At 38.7% G+C, this 21,366-nt stretch overlaps 1 protein-coding gene across 2 annotated transcripts in view; it reads left to right on the plus strand.

The window, feature by feature from the left end:
• Positions 1-293: 293 nt before the first annotated feature.
• LOC133564727 (sodium-dependent serotonin transporter-like) overlaps positions 294-21,366 on the plus strand; it is a 65,560-nt gene continuing 44,487 nt past the window's right edge. The window contains exons 1-2 of one of the 2 annotated variants that reach the window (XM_061919208.1): positions 294-388; positions 619-828. The gene's annotated coding sequence lies outside the window, so the exon portion shown is untranslated. Of the gene's footprint in view, positions 389-618; positions 829-18,574; positions 18,812-21,366 lie in introns of those variants that run through there. The other variant, XM_061919207.1, reaches the window with a different exon arrangement.

The raw sequence follows: 21,366 nt of genomic DNA on the forward strand, positions 1-21,366 counted from the left end.
TGAGTACAAATCCTGTTTGTGCTTGTGTGCATTTCTGTCTACTCCATGTTGCTTGTTTAATACAACAGAAAATAACTTATAAATTCCACCTCAGGGAAGATAACCATGCAAAAGAATGCTGAACAACGCAGAATTAGAACCTGATGTGTCTACTAATGTTTTCTGTTTACAACTGCTAATGGAGTTATAGAAATAACCTGCCCCGTCTCATTGCCTTGTTCCATTCCCCCGCCTGTTTTGTGCGTCTGTGTGTGTGCGCGCATGCCTGTGTGTGGATTTGTGTGTGTGTGTGTGTTGCAATGAGGATTAACCCAGTGCTTCAGCTGATGCTGACTGGAATGAAGTTCAACACTTGCCACCCTGGATTCTTACAATAAAGGCGAGACTGGTAAGAGGACACAGTTTTGCTCGATGTCAACATGAGTGTGTAACTAGTTTGACCCTTTTAAACGTCATCACACACACACGGCTAAGTAGACTCTTGTACCTGGCATGGTGCCTTTTGGCTGCAGGTGTCAGTAAATGGGTTAGATGGACAACCTGTGACTTGTAATCTGTGACTCATCAACACACTGTTGACAATTAATGACGTCTACATCCACTTCTTGTATCCTGAAGGTCCTTCTTACAAGTATGCGCCAGTGAGTTTTGGATTAGGCGCCAGGATCCTGCATATGTAGATTTGGGGGGCCTGCATGCTGGAGCATGTGTGTTAGGCGTCTTAAGTCCAGCACAACACAATACCGTCAGCACAATACCCAGACGTGTGCCATCGGGTTTGGACCCTGTTGACAAGGCGACTCCATGCGCCTAAATCGTCATAGTAAGGTAAGAACACTCTGACTAACTGTCTATCTATAACTAACACCCTGACTGCCTGTCTGTACCTTACACAACAACTACTCGTCTATACCTAACCCAATAACAGGGGTAGGGAACCTATGGCTCTAGAGCCAGATGTGGCTCTTTCGATGTCTGGATCTGGCTCTCAGATAAATATTAGCTGACATTGCTAAACACGATAAGTAATGAATAATTCCGTTGGTAATCAGTGTTAAAAATAACGTTCAGAATACAAAACATTCTCATGCATCTTAATCCGTCAATCTGTTTTATTCCGCACCTGTTCATTAATGGTAAGAATTATTTTATTTATTATTGTTAACTTTAGAATAACAATGTTATTAAAAAGAATAATAGACTTATTATACTCTAAAAATGTTGGTCTTACTTAAAAATGCAAACATTTAGTTGTATTCAGTGTTAAAAAAAAATACTATATGGCTCTCACTGAAATACATTTTAAAATATTGGGCTTTTATGGCTCTCTCAGCCAAAAAGGTTCCCGACCTCTGCACTATAACTACTTGTCTATACCTAACACTGTACCTGTCTAAAACTAACACCCTGCCTGTCTGTCTATACCTAAGACTGTGGTCTGCCTGTCTATATCTAACACTATAACTACCTGTTTATACCTAACATTATACCTGTCAATAACTAACACCCTGACTGCTTGTCTATACCGAACACCGTGGACTGCCTGTCTATTCCGAACACTACTACTACCTGTCTATACCTAACACTATACCTGTCTATAACTAACCCCCTGACTGTCTGTTTATACCTAACACTGTGGACTGCCTGTTTATACCTAACACTAAATCTATCTATAACTAACACCCTAACTGCCTGTCTATACCTAACACCGTGGACTGCCTGTCTATACCTAACACCGTGGACTGCCTGTTTATACCTAGCACTATACCTGTCTATAACTAACACCCTGACTGTCTGTCTATACCTAACACTGTGGACCGCCTGTTTATACCTAACACTATAACTACCTGTCTATACCTAACACTATACCTGCCTATAACTAACACCCTGACTGCCTGTCTATAGCTAACACCCTAACTGCCTGTCTATCCCGAACACGACTACTACCTGTCTATTCCTAACACTATACCTGTCTATAACTAACACCCTGCCTGTCCGTCTATACCTAAGACTGCCTGTCTATACCTAACCCTATAACTACCTGTTTATACCTAACACCCTGACTGCCTGTCTATACCTAACACTGTGGACTGCCTGTCTATTCCGAAATACTACTACTACCTGTCTATACCTAACACTATACCTGTCTATAACTAACACCCTGACTGTCCGTCCATACCTAACACTGTGGACTACCTGTTTATACCTAACACTATAACTACCTGTCTATACCTAACACTATACCTGTCTATAACTAACACCCTGACTGCCTGTCTATACTCAACACTGTGGACTGCCTGTCTATACCTAACACTATAACTACCTGTTTATACCTAACACTGTACCTGTCAATAACTAACACTCTGACTGCCTGTCTATACCTAACACTAAAACTACCTGTCTATAACTAACACTATAACACGTCTATAACTAACACCCAGACTGCCAGTTTATACCTGACACTATAACTACCTGTCTATACCTAACACTATACCTGTCTATAACTAACACCCTGACTGCCTGTCTATACCTAACACTTAACTACCTGTCTATAAATAACACTCTGACTACCTGCCTTTACCTACCACTATAACTACCTGCCTATACTTACCACTATAACTACCTGTCTATACTTAACACTTAACTACCTGTCTATAACTAACACCCTGACTAGCTGCCTTTACCTACCACTATAACTACTTGCCTATACCTACCACTATAACTACCTGTCTATACCTAACATTATAACTAACACCCTGACTGCCAGTTTATACCTAACACTATGACTACCTGTCTGTAACTAACACCCTGACTGCCTATTTATACCTAACACCTTGACTACCTGTATATACCTAACACTATACCTGTCTATACCTACCACTATAACTACCTGTCTATACCTAACACTATAACTACCTGTCTATAACTAACACCTTCATCATTTTGCTACTAAAGCAGCGTGTGATCATGTCAACAGATAGTTATTTCATTTAATATGTAATTTTCTGTTTGCATTATCTGAAACTGCATCACAAGTTGACTCCCACTGCTCCCTTGATCTCCTAAAATGTTGGCAAAAAGCCAATCCACTTCACCGGAATCCGTGAATAATGAACATAAGCATGTTGTCTTTTCATTTGCCTTCAAACATGACTGGAAAGTATTCACAGCGCTTCACTTTTACCGCATGTTGTTAAGTTACAGTCTTACTCCAAAATGGAATAAATACATTATTGTCCTCAAAATGTTCACACAACACCGTGTGATGACAATGTGAAAAGGTGTTTTTTTGGGGTTTGCTTCTTTTTTTAGAAATGTGGGCAAATTAATGAAAAAAAAAGAACCCACTAAGAAACCAAATGTACATAAGTATTCACGGCCTTTGCTCAATACTTTGTTGATGCACCTTTGGCAGCAATTACAGCCTCAAGTCGCCCCAGTCTGAGTCCAGGAGCGCTCTCGAGCAAGTTTTCATCCAGGATATCTCTGTACATAGCTGTAATTATCTTTCCCTCTATCCCGATTAGTCCACCCACTTCCTGCCGCTAAAAAAAAACATCCCCACAGCATGAGGCTGCCACCTGCCTCTGTAGGGATGGTATTGGCCTGGTGATGAGCAATGCCTGGTTTCCTCCAAACATGACCCCTGGCTTTCACACCAAAGACTTCAAATATCTGATTGTCTGAGAGTTTTTCTGGTGCAATTTGGCAAACTTTTATGAAAGAATGGCTTCTGTACGGCCACTCTACCATACACCTGATTAGTGGATTGCTGCAGAGATGGTTCTCCACTCTTCACAAAGAAATACCAGCTCTGACAGTGTGACCATCAGGTTCTTGGTCACCATCCCGGGCTAGGGCCCTTTTCACCCAGTCGCTCATTTCAGGTGGCCGGCCAGCTCTTGGAAAAGTCCTGATGTTTCCAGACTTCTACCATTTTTGATGGAGACCATTGTGCTCATAGGGACCTTCAAGGCAGTGAATATTTTCTGTACCCTTTCCAGATTTGTGCCTCGCGAAAATCCTGTATCGGATGTCTACAAACAATTCTTTCGATTTCATGCTTTGTTTGTGCTCTGCCATGCGTTTTCAAGTGTGGGACCTTATATGTAGACAGGCGCGTGACTTTCTGAATCATGTCCGACCAACTGAATTTGGACTCCAATGAAGCTGTAGGGACATCTCAAGGATGATCAGTTGATGCCCCTGAGCTCAATTTTGAGCTTCATGGCAAATGTTGTGCAAACATTTCTTAAAAAATATTTGTTTTCACATTGTTATTATCCATCCATTTTATATTATGGGGTATTATGTGTAGAATTTTGAAGGTAAACATGAATTTATTCCATATCGAAAAAAAGGCTGTAAGTAGAGATGTCCGATAATGGCTATTTTGCTGATATCCGATATTCCGATGTCTCCCAACTCTTAATTACCGATTCCGATATTAACCGATATATACAGTCGTGGAATTAACACATTATTATGCCTAATTTTTTTGTGATTCTGTGCTGGGTGCATTAAACACTGTAACTTTACCATGAATTGATTAAACAAGTTGAAAAACGTATTCATTCGGGTGTTACTATTTAGTGGTCAATTGTACGGAATATGTACTGTACTGCGCAATCTACTAATACAATGGGGGGGGGGTGATATGCCCAACGTCCGTGTTTTACCGGATATGTACCGGTCCGTACAGCGGCATTTTAAAAAGTAATTCATTTTACTTCTTGAAACCCATTCCGATAATTTCCGATGTTACATTTTAAAGCATTTATTGGCTGATAAAACAAAATGTGGAGGACGCGCTGTGAATACTTTACGGATTCACTTTTCTTTATAATCCTGGCATTGTATTACGTGGCAATGGTGTTGAAGATGGATTAGATCAGGTACCATTATTTGCCTTTGTTTAAAAAATCGGTCAACAGTTAATCGCAGCTGTTTCCTAGTGTTTACATGGCTAAAGATCGTACTCACGAGAAAGATTTCTTCAAAGGGAGTTACATGAATTCCGGAAGGGTGCGTTTCTTGCCAGAACACCGTCTCAAATTTGAGAGCAAATGTATTTCCACAGTGTGAAGTCGCTTTTAAGAGACTAATCCTCACCACCATGGCGGAAAACAAACAAAGTTTCTTCCAAGTAATGTTAACCCTGGGGGATTAGAAGAAACATTTTTTCAAAAACATGCTATACACACAAACTGTGCAGGATGACAAACGAAGCCTCAGTAGCTGCTAAAGCTCCAGTCGCATGGATGATCGATCCAGATGTCAACTGTATCGATACCTAGTATCCACCCATCCATCCATTTTCTACCGCTTTTCCTTTTCGGGGTCGTGGGGGTTGCTGGAGCCTATCTCAGATGCATTCGGGGAAGATACCTTTATATAGTATCATTATATAACTGATACTAAAGTGATTAGGTCATTATTATTTTTCCTTTTAGAACAGCTATCGATTATTTTTTTATTTGTGTAATCGCTCCGTTAGTTTGTTTGATTACTTGAGTAATCAGTAAAAACACACTTTTTAGCCTCAATGCCTATTTTAGGAAAAACAGTTTGTATAAACAATTTTTTTCTACTTCCCATAAACCTAATTATTTGTATCTAATAAATGCACATCAACAACATTGTAATTTGACTTTTAATAAGTATGCATTAATAAACATAAAAACGAATGCGCGAGCCCATGTACGTACGGGCGTAGTTACGTCATGACGTGCTAATAGCCTGAAAAAGGGCGGGGTTTATAATGCTTAAAACACATTGAAAAGTACATACCTTTGTTACCATTACCTGTTTCATGTTTTATGTACTATATTTGGCACAACTCTGTCACCAACATGCAGCTAGTTAAAAAGAGGGTCATAGAACATACCAGCAAGGTTGCAAATTCGAGCTAAAATGTGTTACCATTCAGGAATAAGCAACTAGGTATTTTTAGTTTAAAATAAGCCGAGGTGAAACATCATATTTCTATTATCCATCCATCCATCCATTTTCTACCGCTTATTCCCTTTCGGGGTCGCGGGGGGCGCTGGCGCCTATCTCAGCTACAATCGGGCGGAAGGCAGGGTACTCAAAATAGGAGAACTCAATGAAATATATATATATTTTTTTTTTTACCAAAAGGCCTATAGTTATTTTCTATTGTCCATATAAAGGAGCTATATATTTTTTATTTGTGCATATCAACAGGACAGTTCATTAGGTAGGTACACTGACTAAAACCTAGCCATAGGCCCATCCCTAAAACAGGAAGGTAGTGTACTGTCTCAGAAGTGCCGCTGTTTGACTATGCAATTCTAATAGAACTTTGACTTGGAGTCACTCCAAAAGAAAAATAATTAAATAGTGTTTTCTAATAAAGAGAAGTGGATGCATGTTTATATTTCTTTAATGCCATAAGTCAGTGGTTTTCAAACTTTTTTCAGTGATGTACCCCCTGTGAACATTTTTTTTAATTCAAGTACCCCCTAATCAGAGCAAATAATTTTTGGTTGAAAAAAATAGATAAAGAAGTAAAATACAGCAAGATGTCATCAGTTTCTGATTCATTAATTTGTATAACAGTGCAAAATATTGCTCATTTGTAGTGGTCTTTCTTGAACTATTTGGAAAAATAGATATAAAACTTGTTGAAAAATAAATAAGTGATTCATTTATAAATAACGATTTCTACACATAGAAGTAATCACCAACTTAAAGTGCCCTCTTTGGGGATTGTAATAGAGATCCGTCTGGATTCATGAACTTAATTCTAAACATTTATTCACAAAAAAAGACATCTTTAACATCAATATTTATGGAACATGTTCACAAAAAAATCTTGCTGTCAACACTGAATATTGCATTGTTGCATTTCTTTTCACAGTTTATGAACTTAAATTCATATTTTGTTGAAGTATTATTCAATAAATATATTTATAAATGATTTTTGAATCGTTTAGCTATTTTTAGAATATTTTTGAAAAATCTCACATACCCCTTGGCCTACCTTCAAGTACCCCCAGGGGTACTTGTACCCCCATTTGAGAACCAATGCCATAAGGCACTGATCCCCAAACTGTGGTACATGTACCACTAGTATATATATATATATATATATATACTGTGGTACATGTACCACTAGTATATATATATATATATATATATATATGGACCTGCTATCCCCGTTTACATACATACATACATACATATGTATGTATGTATGTATGTATATACGTATATATATATATATATATATATATATATATATATATATATATATATATATAGAGAGAGAGAGAGAGAGAGAGAGAGAAATGTGAGATAATGTATACACATATATATACATATATTATATAGAGTATGTATGATAATGTTCATTGCCTCGGCTTGTGGTACGCCGAATAACCACTTGATTAAATACCATTTTCCTATATTCAAACACAGTGTTACTGTTCAAACTGTGTGTAATGTTATAATGGCCAAAAATATTAAATATACTTGTTAGCTAAAACACCTGCCTTGTTCTTATTGAATACTAGGGCCTACCACGATACTGTCTTTTGTTGTTGGTCATTATGGTGGAACCTGGAGAGCCAAGTTTTTTTTCTGAGGTGGTACTTTAAGAAGTACTGCCATACGTACAGTAGAAAAGACATGCTGTGCATTCCCGCCTTGGTATCGATCGCTTTGCACGTCCGTTTAACGATCAGGGACACTGCCTCTCGTGACACACTGAAGCGGAAGACTTTGCTGGACGAGGGCCAGTAAAATCATTAGTTTATAACAGCATGAACACAGCACCGCTGCACCACCTTTGCTGCCTTGTCAACACCAGCTCCAAAGTTTGGAAAGTCTTGACAAAAAGCTTTTGTGAATTCTCCTAAAAAGTAGGAATGTGCCAATAAATCGGCCTCCGATCCAATTTTCGTGAAATACACCGTGTTCCAAATTATTATGCAAAGTACATTCTCCTCAAAATGTCATAAATAAATGATGCAAATGTCAGTCAGTATAATTTTCAGCCGTTAGAGTTTAATTCAAATTTCCTTAAACAAATCTCAAAATGATGACAGTATTTTTCAAATAACTAAATACAATAAATAATTCAGTCAACTGTTCCAAATTATTCAGCACAACATCGTTTCAAGACATTTTATAGACTGTAAAGAACTCAAAATGATCACATGTTGAATTTGTAGTATTATAAGACCATATAAATTAAAATATTTTTTTATTGAAATAACATTTGATCAAACAGGCTGAGTTTACATGTTAATTTAGGACCCCTTGCTTGATACACCTTGAATTTGTGAGTTATTGGACAGTTTCAGCTAGGGCTGGGCGATATTAGCTTTTTTAATATCTGGATATTTTTAGGCCATGTCACAATACACGATATATTTCTCGATATTTTGCTTTGGCCTTGAATGAACAGGTCAAGGGTGGGGCGGGGGGCGTGGTTAAGAGTCAAGTATTTCATATGTATGTATAAATATATATATATATATATATATATATATATATATATATAAATGAAATACTTGAATTTCAGTGTTCTTTTATTTACACAAATACATACACATAACACTCATCTACTCATTGTTGAGTTAAGGGTTGAATTGTCCATCTTCTCTGTCACTATTTTTCTAATAATTTTTCAAATTATGCTGACAGTTTAATCGATTAAAAATGTGTGAGTAATTAACTGCCGCTTTGCTGCTGCTTCGCAAGATAAGTGGATGTGACACATTTTTATAAATAATGTATTTTTAGACTGATTTTAAAACACTGCATATAAACAAACTCAATATTTGTACAAGCACATTTTTCTCACAGATATTACTCAATGAAATTGTCAGCATAATTTGATTGAAAAAATGTTGTTGAAAAAATGCAAACGTCAAAAAATAATTTGCATAATTTCCGAGAAAAAAATGCATTATTTGCATTGTTAGTCACCTTTGATCAACAGTTTTTTACTACTTACAATGTACAAGAAAAGGAAAGATGTGTTTTTTTCCCACTTAAAGATTATGGTTGATGGGCAAGATTTAAAAAAAAAAAGTGCAGTCGTCGTTTAAAATGTGTAAAAAAAAAAATGCATAATTTCCTCAGAATAAGTGATTCAATATTTTTTTCACTCTGCTCGATCTAAAAATGAAATTATCACTGACTCATACATTTTATTTTCTTGACTTATTTCTTAAAGCCAGGAAGTTGCCATCTGGAATAGTTGTGTGTCATGTAGGGATGTAACAGTACACAAAAATTTCGGCTCGTTACGTACCTCGGTTTAGAGGTCACGGTTCGGTTCATTTTCGGTACAGTAAGAAAACAAAAAAACATTATTTTTTTGGTTATTTATTTACCAAATTTGTAAACAATGACTTTATCCTTTTTACATTGGGAACACTATAATAATTCTTCCCACGTTAATCAACATTAAACTGCCTCAAATTGTTGCTCAGATTAAATAAAATGACAAAACTTTTCTTCTACATATAAAAAGTGCGACATTAAACAGTTTCAAGTCAACTCATCATGCTTAATTTAACACAGCATTTGGGAAGCCTGTAGTTAGATTTTTATTATGGAAATGTTATATTTTTATCAACATGTGATAGCAGGGACCCTACAATTCAGAGCTTTTCTGTCCGTAAAATGCACACACACACACACACTGCAAAATGAGCTAACGTTACGTTAAAAGCTAATTAGCCTTCACCTCAAACCAGAACTGCGAGCGAGCTTTGCTGCCGTTTAAATTTCTAGAAGGTCAACGGGCTCATAGTGATGTTAGTAGTAGTTGACTGGGAGGTGTTTATTATCATTTGGGGAGAGTACGCTTCCTTATGCTCACCTGCTAAACACCTACCTGCTCAACGCTGAAGCATTTACTACATGCGCTCTGAATACGCACTGCTGATTGGCTGTTACCGCTATATATATAACCAATCAGATGGTTGTGTGGGTGGGACAATGCTGGGTGCTGAGACAGAGGCAGAAGAAGCAAAGCAGCTTGTTAAGACTTTAGCTTAGAAACTCATTTGGTACACCCCTGTACCGAACCAAAACCCCCGTACCGAAACGGCTCAATACAAATACACGTCCCATTACACCCCTAGTGTCATGTCTGTGTTCTGCTTTTTTTCGCCAACATTTAACAACGAAATTAATATTCACCAAGTCTAGTGATTTCATAACTTTAAACAGGGGTCGTCGAAAAAATAATTATGCGTTAGATTAAATTTTAAAGCTTCACGGTGGCAGAGGGGTTAGTGCGTCTGCCTCACATTACGAAGGTCCTGCAGTCCTGGGTTCAAATCCAGGCTCGGGATCTTTCTGTCTGGAGTTTGCATGTTCTCCCCGTGAATGCGTGGGTTCCCTCCGGGTACTCCGGCTTCCTCCCACTTCCAAAGACATGCACCTGGGGATAGGTTGATTGGCAACACTAAATTGGCCCTAGTGTGTGAATGTGAGTGTGAATGTTGTCTGTCTATCTGTGTTGGCCCTGCGATGAGGTGGCGACTTGTCCAGGGTGTACCCCGCCTTCCGCCCAATTGTAGCTGAGATAGGCGCCAGCGCCCCCCGCGACCCCGAAAGGGAATAAGCAGTAGAAAATGGATGGATGGATGGATTAAATTTTAAAGCCTTAAGCTCAATACATGAATATTGTTTATTTATCGCGTGCGTTTTATAATATTGAGAATCTGTGCCATAGTATTTTTTCGAGGCTACTACATGAGGAAACACTGCTCATCCACTTGATTTAGCTGCTATAAAAAGTGAAATATTCAGCATGTATGTTCCAGTACTGACTGACTGAGCGTAACTGTATCTGGATCCACTTTCCACTTACAGCAGGTTATCCTTTGGCCACAGATACTTGATTATTTATCCTCCCTCGCCACTTTATAAGCATACTTACGTAGAGATTAAATGTTACAGAGAAGGAAAGTTGGCCAATAGATCTAAGTGTCCGAAACAGCTTCGAGTCCGAAACTATTCAGGAAAACCCCAGCAAAGTCACCAAAAGTGTGATAAGCGTATTATTTGTATTTGTCGGGCGCCAGATGAAAGGGTGTTGTTTTGTTTGCATGCGCTCCAAAAGCTGGCCTGCAGCCCGCAACTTTATTGAAGACTTTTGGAGAATAAAATCCAGTGAGCAGGCGCCTTTTGGGGAAATGAGAAGCCGACGGTCATGAGTTGATATACTGTTCACTACAGGGGTCTTTTATCCTCGACTTTAAAACATAACTCCCAACACGTCATGCGCATAACTATTTTGTGTAAAGCGACATGTGCCATGGGATTGTTTTTTTTTCCTTTTTTATTCTATCATCACTGCAAAAAGTCAGTGTTTAAAAACGAGAAAAAAAAATACAAAAATGAGGGATATTTTATTTGAACTAAGCAAAATTATCTGCCAACAGAACATGAAAAATTGGCTTGTCAAGACTTTCCAAAACTAGTAAAATTAGCGAAACTCAATGAAACCAAAAACACCTTAAAATAAGTATATTCTCACTAATAACAAGTGCACTTTTCATGGTAGAAGTAAAAAATAAGACCTTTATGCTCAATATGTTGAAAAATATTCTTAAATGAAGTAAATGCAAGTGCTATTACTTTGACATATATTTTTTTTTCATGCTTGAAGTAAGAAATTATTACTTTAAAAAGGTAGTTTTATACTTGTGAGTGTTGATCACACACCTTTTCAACGGTTGATATTCTAGTTTCAAGCATGTTTTACTCAATATAGGTCATATAATCTTAGCAACAAGCTGTAATATCTTACTGAGATCATTTAGGACCAAAACACTTAAAACAAGTAAAACACTCTAACACAAAATCTGCTTAGTGAGAATAATTATCTTATCAGACAGAAAAAAAAGCAAACATCACCCTTATTTGAGATATTTAATCTTACTTAGATTTCAGTTTTTGCAGTGTAGTTTGAACCTGAAAAACAAGACTTAAAGACCTACTGAAATTAGATTTTCTTATTTAAACGGGGATAGCAGGTCCATTCTATGTGTCATACTTGATCATTTCACGATATTGCCATATTTTTGCTGAAAGGATTTAGTAGAGAACATCGACGATAAAGTTCGCAAAAGCCTTGCCTGTACCGGAAGTAGCAGACGATGTGCGCGTGACGTCACTGGTTGTAGGATTCCCCACATCCTCACATTGTTTACAATCATGGTCACCAGCAGCAAGAGCGATTCGGACCGAGAAAGCGACAATTTCCCCATTAAATTGAGCGAGGATGAAAGATTTGTGGATGAGGATAGTGAGAGTGAAGGACTAGAATAAAAAATAAAAAAAATAAAAAAACAGGGGCAGTGGGAGCGATTCAGATGTTATTAGACACATTTACTAGGATAATTCTGGAAAATCCCTTATCTGCTTATTGTGTTACTATTGTTTTATTGAGATTATATAGTCATCCCTGGAAGTCGGAGGGTTGTGGTGACCGCCAGTGTCTCTGAGGGAAGCCATGGAGGAGCCAAGAAAGTTGCAGCTGCCTCTTTGACAGGTGTAGGAAGAACGACACAAGCTCTGCTCATGTTTACAGTAAGAGCCGGCTTATTACCACAATTTTCTCACCAAAACCTGCCGGTTGACATGTGGTAGAGAAACATCTTTGCTTGACTGCTCTGTTCCATATTAAAGCTTCCCAACAAACAAAGAAACACTGGCTGTGTTTGTGTTGCTAAAGGCGGTCACAATACACCGCTTCACACCTACATCTTTCTTCTTTGACGTCTCCATTATTAATTGAAAAAATTGCAAAAGATTCAGCAACACAGATGTCCAAATAACTGTGTAATCATGCGATTAAATCGGACGACTTTTAGCCATGAGTGGTGCTGGGATAAAATGTCCGCTACAACCAATAACGTCACAAGCATGCGTCAACATAAGCGTCATCATTCCGCGACGTTTTCAACAGGACACTTCGCGGGAAATTTAAAATTGCAGTTTAGTAAACTAAACCGGCCGTATTGGCATGTGTTGCAATGTTAATATTTCATCATTGATATATAAACTATCAGACTGCGTGGTCGGTAGTAGTGGGTTTCAGTAGGTCTTTAAACTCCTCACACGTACTTTTGATGTTTAGGTCACAGGGGCCTGGTTATTATGTAGGCTACGGATTTGCTTAACGTACATTTGTTCGGAAAAAGGACAAACCGGAGATGTGCCAATCACGAACGAGTCATTCAAAAATCGCACATTTTGTTCTGAATCAAGACTTGGGTAACGTGTTCAATAACCCTAGCTAAATAACAAATTGGAAAAAAAGAAAATCCGAAATTTAGGCAGTGATTTGGATCGCCCCTAAAATGTTACTACCTGTTCCTTATCCTATTTCCGACATTTTCCGAAAGTTTCATCAAAATGTGCCGAGAACTTTTTGACAGTGGTGTGCCGTCATAACCAGAAATGATGATCATAATTAAAGATACAAGTAATTTTTAATTTACAGTCCCTAAATATCTAAACGTATTCATAATCTCTTCATGTCATATTATGCTCCTTCCAGTGCTGTTGTTTTTAGGTCAAAGTTTTTATCCAATCAGAATTCAGCTAACTTATGTTGCCATGCTCTACAAAATCTGCCCGGGGCCTTCAGAATCAACAATGCAGGCGTCTGTGCACTGTAAGTGATCGGGGACATACAGTTGATAGACAGTAGCCATAGCCAATCAGACCTTGAGTTGTTGTCAGTAAGGCCTTTTAGAAGGCTTTACGCTGAACATGACATTTACGCATCCGCAATCAATCAATCAATGTTTATTTATTTAGCCCTAAATCACAAGTGTCTCAAAGGGCTGCACAAGCCACAACAACATCCTTGGTTCAGATCCCACAAAAGGGCAAGGAAAAACTCACAACTCAGTGTGACGTCGATGTGAATGACAAACTTTGGAGAGGACACCCCCATCCAAGTATCCAATCATCCTGTGATTGGATACTCACTTGTCATTCCAAAGTGAGTATCCAATCACAAGTTGCACCTTAGCAGGAAGCAGGAAGTGTTGACCCACAAAGAAATACAACAAAAGTATGTTTAGGTGCCACAAATATATTTGCAAGGCTTTTTTCAAGAAGGATATTTAAAGAGAAACTACATCTTGTGAGATGATCTCAGAGATGAAATGGGGAAATGCCTGCCATTTCCACTCGAGTCAACTGACTACGAGGAGTACCACTGGCTTATACGGCGTTGAATGGGTGCTACAATTTGTGAGTTCAAATATTTTATTTCTTTATTTTTTCACGTTGAATATGTTTTTTGCTATTTTAATTTTGACAGTACCACGTAAGATATGTTTTAACTGCTGATGCGGGTTTATTGATTTTTAAATGCGCCAGAAAATAACCCGCTTTGTACACTGTTGAGGTGTTTTAATGCTCAGTAGTGCGTAAATGTGTTTCTGTATAGTATTTCTCAGCACTGTTCTTCACACTCACTTTCTTCTTTCCTCTAATGGTGGAAAACAAAGTTTTGTCCATCTCTAGCTATAACCCAATGCGTCTGAGTAAGACCAGATTTTTGGGGTGGATTTTACAGGGTTCACTATGACATTTGCTAAGCCAACTAAGGGCGGGAATGCTTGGAACTCAATTTTTTTACTTGCAACTTAACACCTCACAGATAGCTTTTTATCTAAGACCACTCTTAAATTGCAAAACCCGTGTCTCTCAGTATTTTTGTGAAGTAAAATCCCTTGATCGACAAACTTTTTTGTCATTATCAATAAGATGGTAATAATCCCGGTGCTTGTAACTCAAATGTTTACTTAAAAAAATAACAATTAGCTTTTACCACAAAACACTAAATTCAAGACACTGCTGTCGTTTCCTTTATTAATTTTTTAATGAATACTCTGTTGGGTAAGAGCAGAACTTCTAAACTGTGTGCAAAAAGAGCGAAGCTGACGCACCTCCCAGTAGGTGAGTGCTAAATCTGTGTTTTTTAAACCATAGGGCCGTGAACGCCCCTTAGAGAGCCACCTAACAATAATCGGTACCTCAGATGTGGTTTTTCCCGCGGCGGAACTCAGCTGTAATACATTTTTCCGCCACTTGTGGCAGTGATGAAAATATCAAACAAACAGAAGAAGTCTGGAGCGAAAGTTAAAGTTAAGTTAAAGTTAAAGTACCAAAGATTGTCACACACACACTAGGTGTGGCGAAATTATTCTCTGCATTTGATCCATCGCCCTTGATCAACACCTGGGAGGTGAGGGGAGCAGTGAGCAGCAGCGGTGACCACGCCCGGGGGGAATCATTTTTGGGGGATTTAAACCCCAATTCCAACCCTTGATGCTGAGTGCCACGCAGGGATGTAATGGGTCCCATTTTTATAGTCTTTGGTATGACTCGGCCGGGGTTTGAACTAACGACCTACCGATTTTAGGACGGACACTCTAACCACAAGTCTTCGAGATGTTGCTTAAAACGCAAAAACTACAAGCTTTCATTTGCACTTAAATTCCATAGGCAGTTAACTTAAGAAACACACACATTATTATTATTAATTTAGTTAGAATGTATTATTTAGAGCAGTGCACATTTGTATGTAATTTACTTTCCTTTGATTTAAGGGTCCCTTCTTTTGCAGTATAATTGATTATTATTTATTTTTGGAATCAGCCTGATAATAATCTTAGGATTAGCTATACAGTAATTACTGAATACAACTAAAATCAAGAGTAATATTACTAATTCAGTGTTAATATTTGAGTAGGTTTAGAACCCCTGTGCTAGATGAAGAGACAATTCAAAAGGGATACGGCACTGGTGTCAAACGTACGGCCCGTAGGCCTGATTTGGTTTTATCAGGCCCACAAGATGATTTTGGTAAATATCAAAATTAGCTGAAATTTTTGGATAAAAAACTGCTGTTCTAAATGTGTCCACTGGATGTCGCAATAGCAATTCTTTGTATCCCCAACCCACACTAGTGTGCCGTGAGATACACTCTGGTGTGCCGTGGAATATTATCTAATTTCACCTATTTGGGTTAAAAAATATTGTTTTGCAAACCAGTAATTATAATCAGCAAATGATGCATGGATGTTCGAGTGTCGGTGCTGTCTAGAGCGTAATACTCTTCCATATCAGTAGGTGCTAGCAGGTAGATAATTGCTCTGTAGATGTCGGGAGGCAGTGTGCGGGTAAAAAGGTGTCTAATGCCTAAACCAAAAATAAGCAAAAGGTGAGTGCTCCTAAGAAAAAGCATTGAAGCTTAGGGAAGGCTATGCAGAACGAAATTAAAACTGAACTGGCTACAAAGTAAACAACAACAGAATGCTGGACGTCAGCAAAGACTTACTGTGGAGCAAAGATGGCATCCACAATGTACATTCGAACATGACGTAACAATCAAAGATGTCCCCACAAAGACGGATAAAAGCAACTGAAATATTCTTGATTGTAGATGCTGGAAATATGTCTCAAAGGAAGACGTGAAACTGCTACAGGAAAATACCAAAAAAAAAAGAGAAAAAGCCACCAAAATAGGACCACGAGACAAGAACTAAAAGACTACACACAGGAAAACAGCAAAAAACTCAAAATAAGTTACGGCGTGATGTGACAGTACACCTACTTTGAGACAAGAGCTATAGTGATGCATGCTGGGTTATGCTTTAAAGTCATATCCAACGACTTTTTACTGTCAACTGAGTTTTAGTTTTTAATTTTTTCTGATGGTGGTGTGCCTCCGAATTATTTTTAACGCATAAAATGTGCCTTGGCTCAAAAAAAGGTTGAAGAACACTGAGATGGAGCACTGGGGATACATCATTTGGGAGCACATAAATATGCTGAAATAACATGCCTCACAATACGAAGTTTCTGCAGTCCTGGGTTCAAATCCAGGCTCGGGATCTTTCTTTGTGGAGTTTGCATGTTCTCCCCGTGAATGTGTGGGTTCCCTCCAGGTACTCCGACTTCCTCCCACTTCCAAAGACATGCACCTGGGGATAGGTTGATTGGCAACACTAAATTGGCCCTAGTGTGTGAATGTGAGTGTGAATGTTGTCTGTCTATCTGTGTTGGCACTGCGATGAGGTGGCGACTTGTCCAGGGTGTACCCTGCATTCCGCCCGATCGTAGCTGAGATAGGCGCCAGCGCCCCCCGCGACCCCGAAAGGGAATAAGCGGTAGAAAATGGATGGATGGAAGAATAACATCTAATTTCATGTGTAATTCATGAAATAAGTCCAAATTCACAGGTTTGTTGTGGATGATGCTACATACAGTCCTAGTCAAAAGTTTACATACACATGTAAAGAACATAATGTCATGGCTGTCTTGATTTTCCAATGTTTTCTACAACTCTTGTTTTTTTTTGTGTGATAGAGTGATTGGAGCACATACTTGTTGGTCACAAAAAGCATTCATGAAGTTTGGTTCTTTTATGAATTTATTATGGGGTCGACTGAACATGTGAGCAAATCTGCTGGGTCAAAAGTATACATACAGTAATGTTAATATTTGTTTACATGTCCCTGGGCAAGTTTTACTGCAATAAGGTGCTTTTGGTAGCCATCCACAAGCTTCTGGCAAGCTTCCGGTTGAATTTTTGACCACTCCTCTTGACAAAATTGGTGCAGTTCAGCTAAATTTGTTGGTTTTCTAACATGGACTTGTTTCTTCAGCATTGTTTGATTGATTGATTGAAACTTGTATTAGTAGATTGCAAGGTACAGTACGTATTCCGTACAATTGACCACTAAATGGTAACACGCGAATAATTTGTTCAACTTGTTTAAGTCGGGGTCCACGTTAATCAATTCATGGTTTGAGTCAGAACTTTGGGAAGGCCATTCTAAAACCTTAATTCTAGCCTTATTTAGCCATTTCTTCACCAATGTTGACGTGTGTTTGGGGTCATTGTCCTGTTGGAACACCCAACTGCGCCCAAGACCCAACCTCCGGGCTGATGATTTTAGGTTGTCCCGAAAAATTTGGAGGTAATCCTCCATTTTCATGGTCCCATTTACTCTCTGTAAAGCACCAGTTCCATTGGCAGCAAAACAGGTCCAGAACATAATACTACCACCACCATTCTTGACAGGAGGCATGGTGTTCCTGGGATTAATGGCCTCATCTTTTCTCCTCCAAACACATTGCTGGGTATTAGGACCAAACAGTTCTCTTTTTGTTTCATCTGACCACAGAACTTTCCTCCAGACTGTCTTATCTTTATCTTAACTGTATTTTTTCAGACTGTCCCTTGTTCTATTTTTAAAATAAGAAAACAATCTGAGGTTGTGTTTTTCTTTAAGTTATCATGACATGATTTTACCAGTCCGGCCCACTTGGGAATAGTTTTTCCACTATGTGACCCTCCTGAGCTAAAATGAGTTTGACACCCCCGGGATACAGGATCAGTTCTGATATTGTTTGGTTGGTTTCATCACCATATTTTTCATCAAAGCAAAACTTGCGTCAGCTTGCGCAACCTCTTATCCTGGATCTATCTCCCGCACACGCTTGTGCATCCTTGGCTAAATATGACTTTGCGTCTCCTGTGTGTGTCACTGTGTGTGCAGCATGGCAGGGGAGGAGGAGGAAAGAGAGAGAGAGAGGGAGAGAGAGAGAAAGAGAGAGAGAGAGAGAGGTTCAAGACCCCAATGGATAAACGTGCATTACTGATGTTCTCGTGGTCTACACTCTTGAGTTTCCTTGGCAAGTTTTTGCACCTCTGCAGGATTTTCCAAAACTCGAATGTGCTGCTTCTTCTGCTGTTAATTTCCTAGACACACCTTCTCCCACTCAACAGGTAACGTGTGTGCATGCGGATTTATGTGCAACACTTTTTTATGTCGTTTTTTTACATTGAGTTAAAGCTTTAAAATTCTGTATGTCTGCACTTGGAGTTTCTAGTTTCCCTCGTCTTTACTTTAGCATACTTTTGCTATGCCTTTGTATTCCTCTACTGGTTTTTCCTCTGTTCCTTTTTTTTTTTTTTACTTTTGAAAGAGTTTGTTTGCACATGAAGGTCAGTGTGTGTGTGTGTGTTTGACAACTCGAACTATAACCGAGAAGGTTGCTGCTGAAAACATTCCATTTTGTATTACGTTGTGTTTTGCACGCTTTTATGACTCAAGACTTAAGCAGAAAAGGGTGACTGCAATCAAGACATCACCTTTAGGATGACCCCTGTGTTATTATAGACGGACTCAAATTCAATTTTTTCGCCATGTGGAGTGAGTTGTGCATGTGGAAGTGGTGAATATATAAACCAGTGGGTCTCAACCTTTTTTCAGTGATGTACCCCCTGTGAACATTTTTTTAAACTCAAGTACCCCCTAATCAGAGCAAAGCATTTTTGGTTGAAAAAAAAAGGGATAAATAAGTAAAATACAGCACCATGTCATCAGTTTCTGATTTATTAAATCGTATAACAGTGCAAAATATTGCTCATTTGTAGTGGTCTTTCTTGAACTATTTGGAAAAAAAAGATATGAAAATAACTAAAAACTTGCTGAAAAATAAACAAGTGATTCAATTATAAAGATTTCTACACATAGAAGTAATCATCAACTCAAAGTGCCGTTTTTGGGGATTGTAACAGGATTCATGAACTTAATTCTAAACATTTCTTCACAAAAAAAGAAATCTTTTACATCAATGTTTATGGAACATGTCCGCAAAAAATCTAGCTGTCAACACTGAATATTGCATTGTTGCATTTCTTTTCACAGTTTATGAACTTACATTCAAATGTTGTTGAAGTATTATTCGATAAATATATTTATAAAGGATTTCTGAATTGTTGCTATTTTTAGAATATTTAAAAAAAAATCTCACACACCCCTTGGCATACCTTCAAGTACCCCCAAGGGTACGCGTACCTCCATTTGTGAACCACTGCTATAAACAATGCAACTGATGAATGAGGTTTTTGAGAGGAGCTGGCGTGTAAAAGTCTCCGGTTTTATGACGATCTCCACTTTCAAAGGTGATGAAAATGTCAGCGACGCTCGTTCCTGTCCTCCGAACATCTGACCGTCACAAGGCCTCGATCAGATAAGCCGCGGAAAGAGATCCAGTATGTGTGAATTTGCACGGGCAAAGTCGGTCGACGTGTTTTCTTTCTTCGATGTGCTTGCAAATAAAAAATACAAATTGGTGTAAAAACTCCAATGGACATACGGTCCCCGGTTTGTAGTTCACACCCCCCTAGTGGGTAAAGTGCAAAGTGGGAACCACTTTCCTATTTTTTTATTAAAAAAAAATGTACACACAAAGCTAAGATGTGTATGTACTGAACGGATTGGTCCGGATTAAAGTAGTCCACACGCATCCTGAAATGTTCCTCGATGGAAAAAGTTGTGTGTAGTGCAGTTCTTTGCAACTTACAGGCTAATTTGGTACTGTGACGGAGCTCTTATCTCAAAACATGTGTATCTTAAATCAACGTCTCCCATTGAAGTTCATTTTAGCGTGCTTTTTTTAAAAGAAAAACGTTTTAGAAAATACTGCGATGAGGTGGCGACTTGTCCAGGGTGTACACCGCCTTCTGCCTGATTGTAGCTGAGATAGACACCAGCGCCCCCCGTGAACCCAAAGGGAATAAGCGGTAGAAAATGGATGGATGGTTTTAGAAAATAAATATTTTAATGTAGTAAGTTAAAAAGTACCACTCGGTGTGGTTAAATTAGCCTCTGCATTTGACCCATCTGCTTGTTCACTCCTTGGGAGGTGAGGGGAGCAGTGAGCAGTAACGGTGGCTGCGCCCGGGAATCATTTTTGGTGATTTAACCCCCAATTCCAACCCTTGATGTAGGGAGGCAATGGGTCCCATTTTTATAGTCTTTGGTATGACTCGGCTGGGGTTTGAACTCACGACCTACCGATCTCAGGGCGGACACGGAGCAGAACAAACAAGTACATTAGTTTTATGAGGTATTGCAATGATAATGTGCGGCATTTACCTACAGTATCTCTATCCACTTGCTTCTCCGACAACCACACCATCAGCAGCTCTGCCATACTTTCATGGATAAATGCCCTGCCGTATAGATATTATTTTTAACATCCTTGGCTGGGGTTGGACCCATTTTGCTATCAGCTGCTACTGACGGTCCCTGACACAAGGCTGAAGCTTAGAGGTGACAGAGCTTTCGCTGCTGCTGCTCCCAAGCTCTGGAACGACCTACCTCTGAGTGTTAGACAAGCCTCCTCTCTTCCTGTTTTTAAATCTCTCTTAAAAACATACTTTTTTTCCTTGGCTTTTAACACTCAGTGATATCCATCCTGCAATGGCGCCCCATTATACACCTGCTGTGAACCTGTTTTTATGTTTTATTTATTTATTTTTTATCATGTTCT

The sequence above is a fragment of the Nerophis ophidion genome, linkage group LG13 (assembly GCF_033978795.1).
Source record: "Nerophis ophidion isolate RoL-2023_Sa linkage group LG13, RoL_Noph_v1.0, whole genome shotgun sequence".
In the NCBI taxonomy this organism is placed as follows: domain Eukaryota; kingdom Metazoa; phylum Chordata; class Actinopteri; order Syngnathiformes; family Syngnathidae; genus Nerophis; species Nerophis ophidion.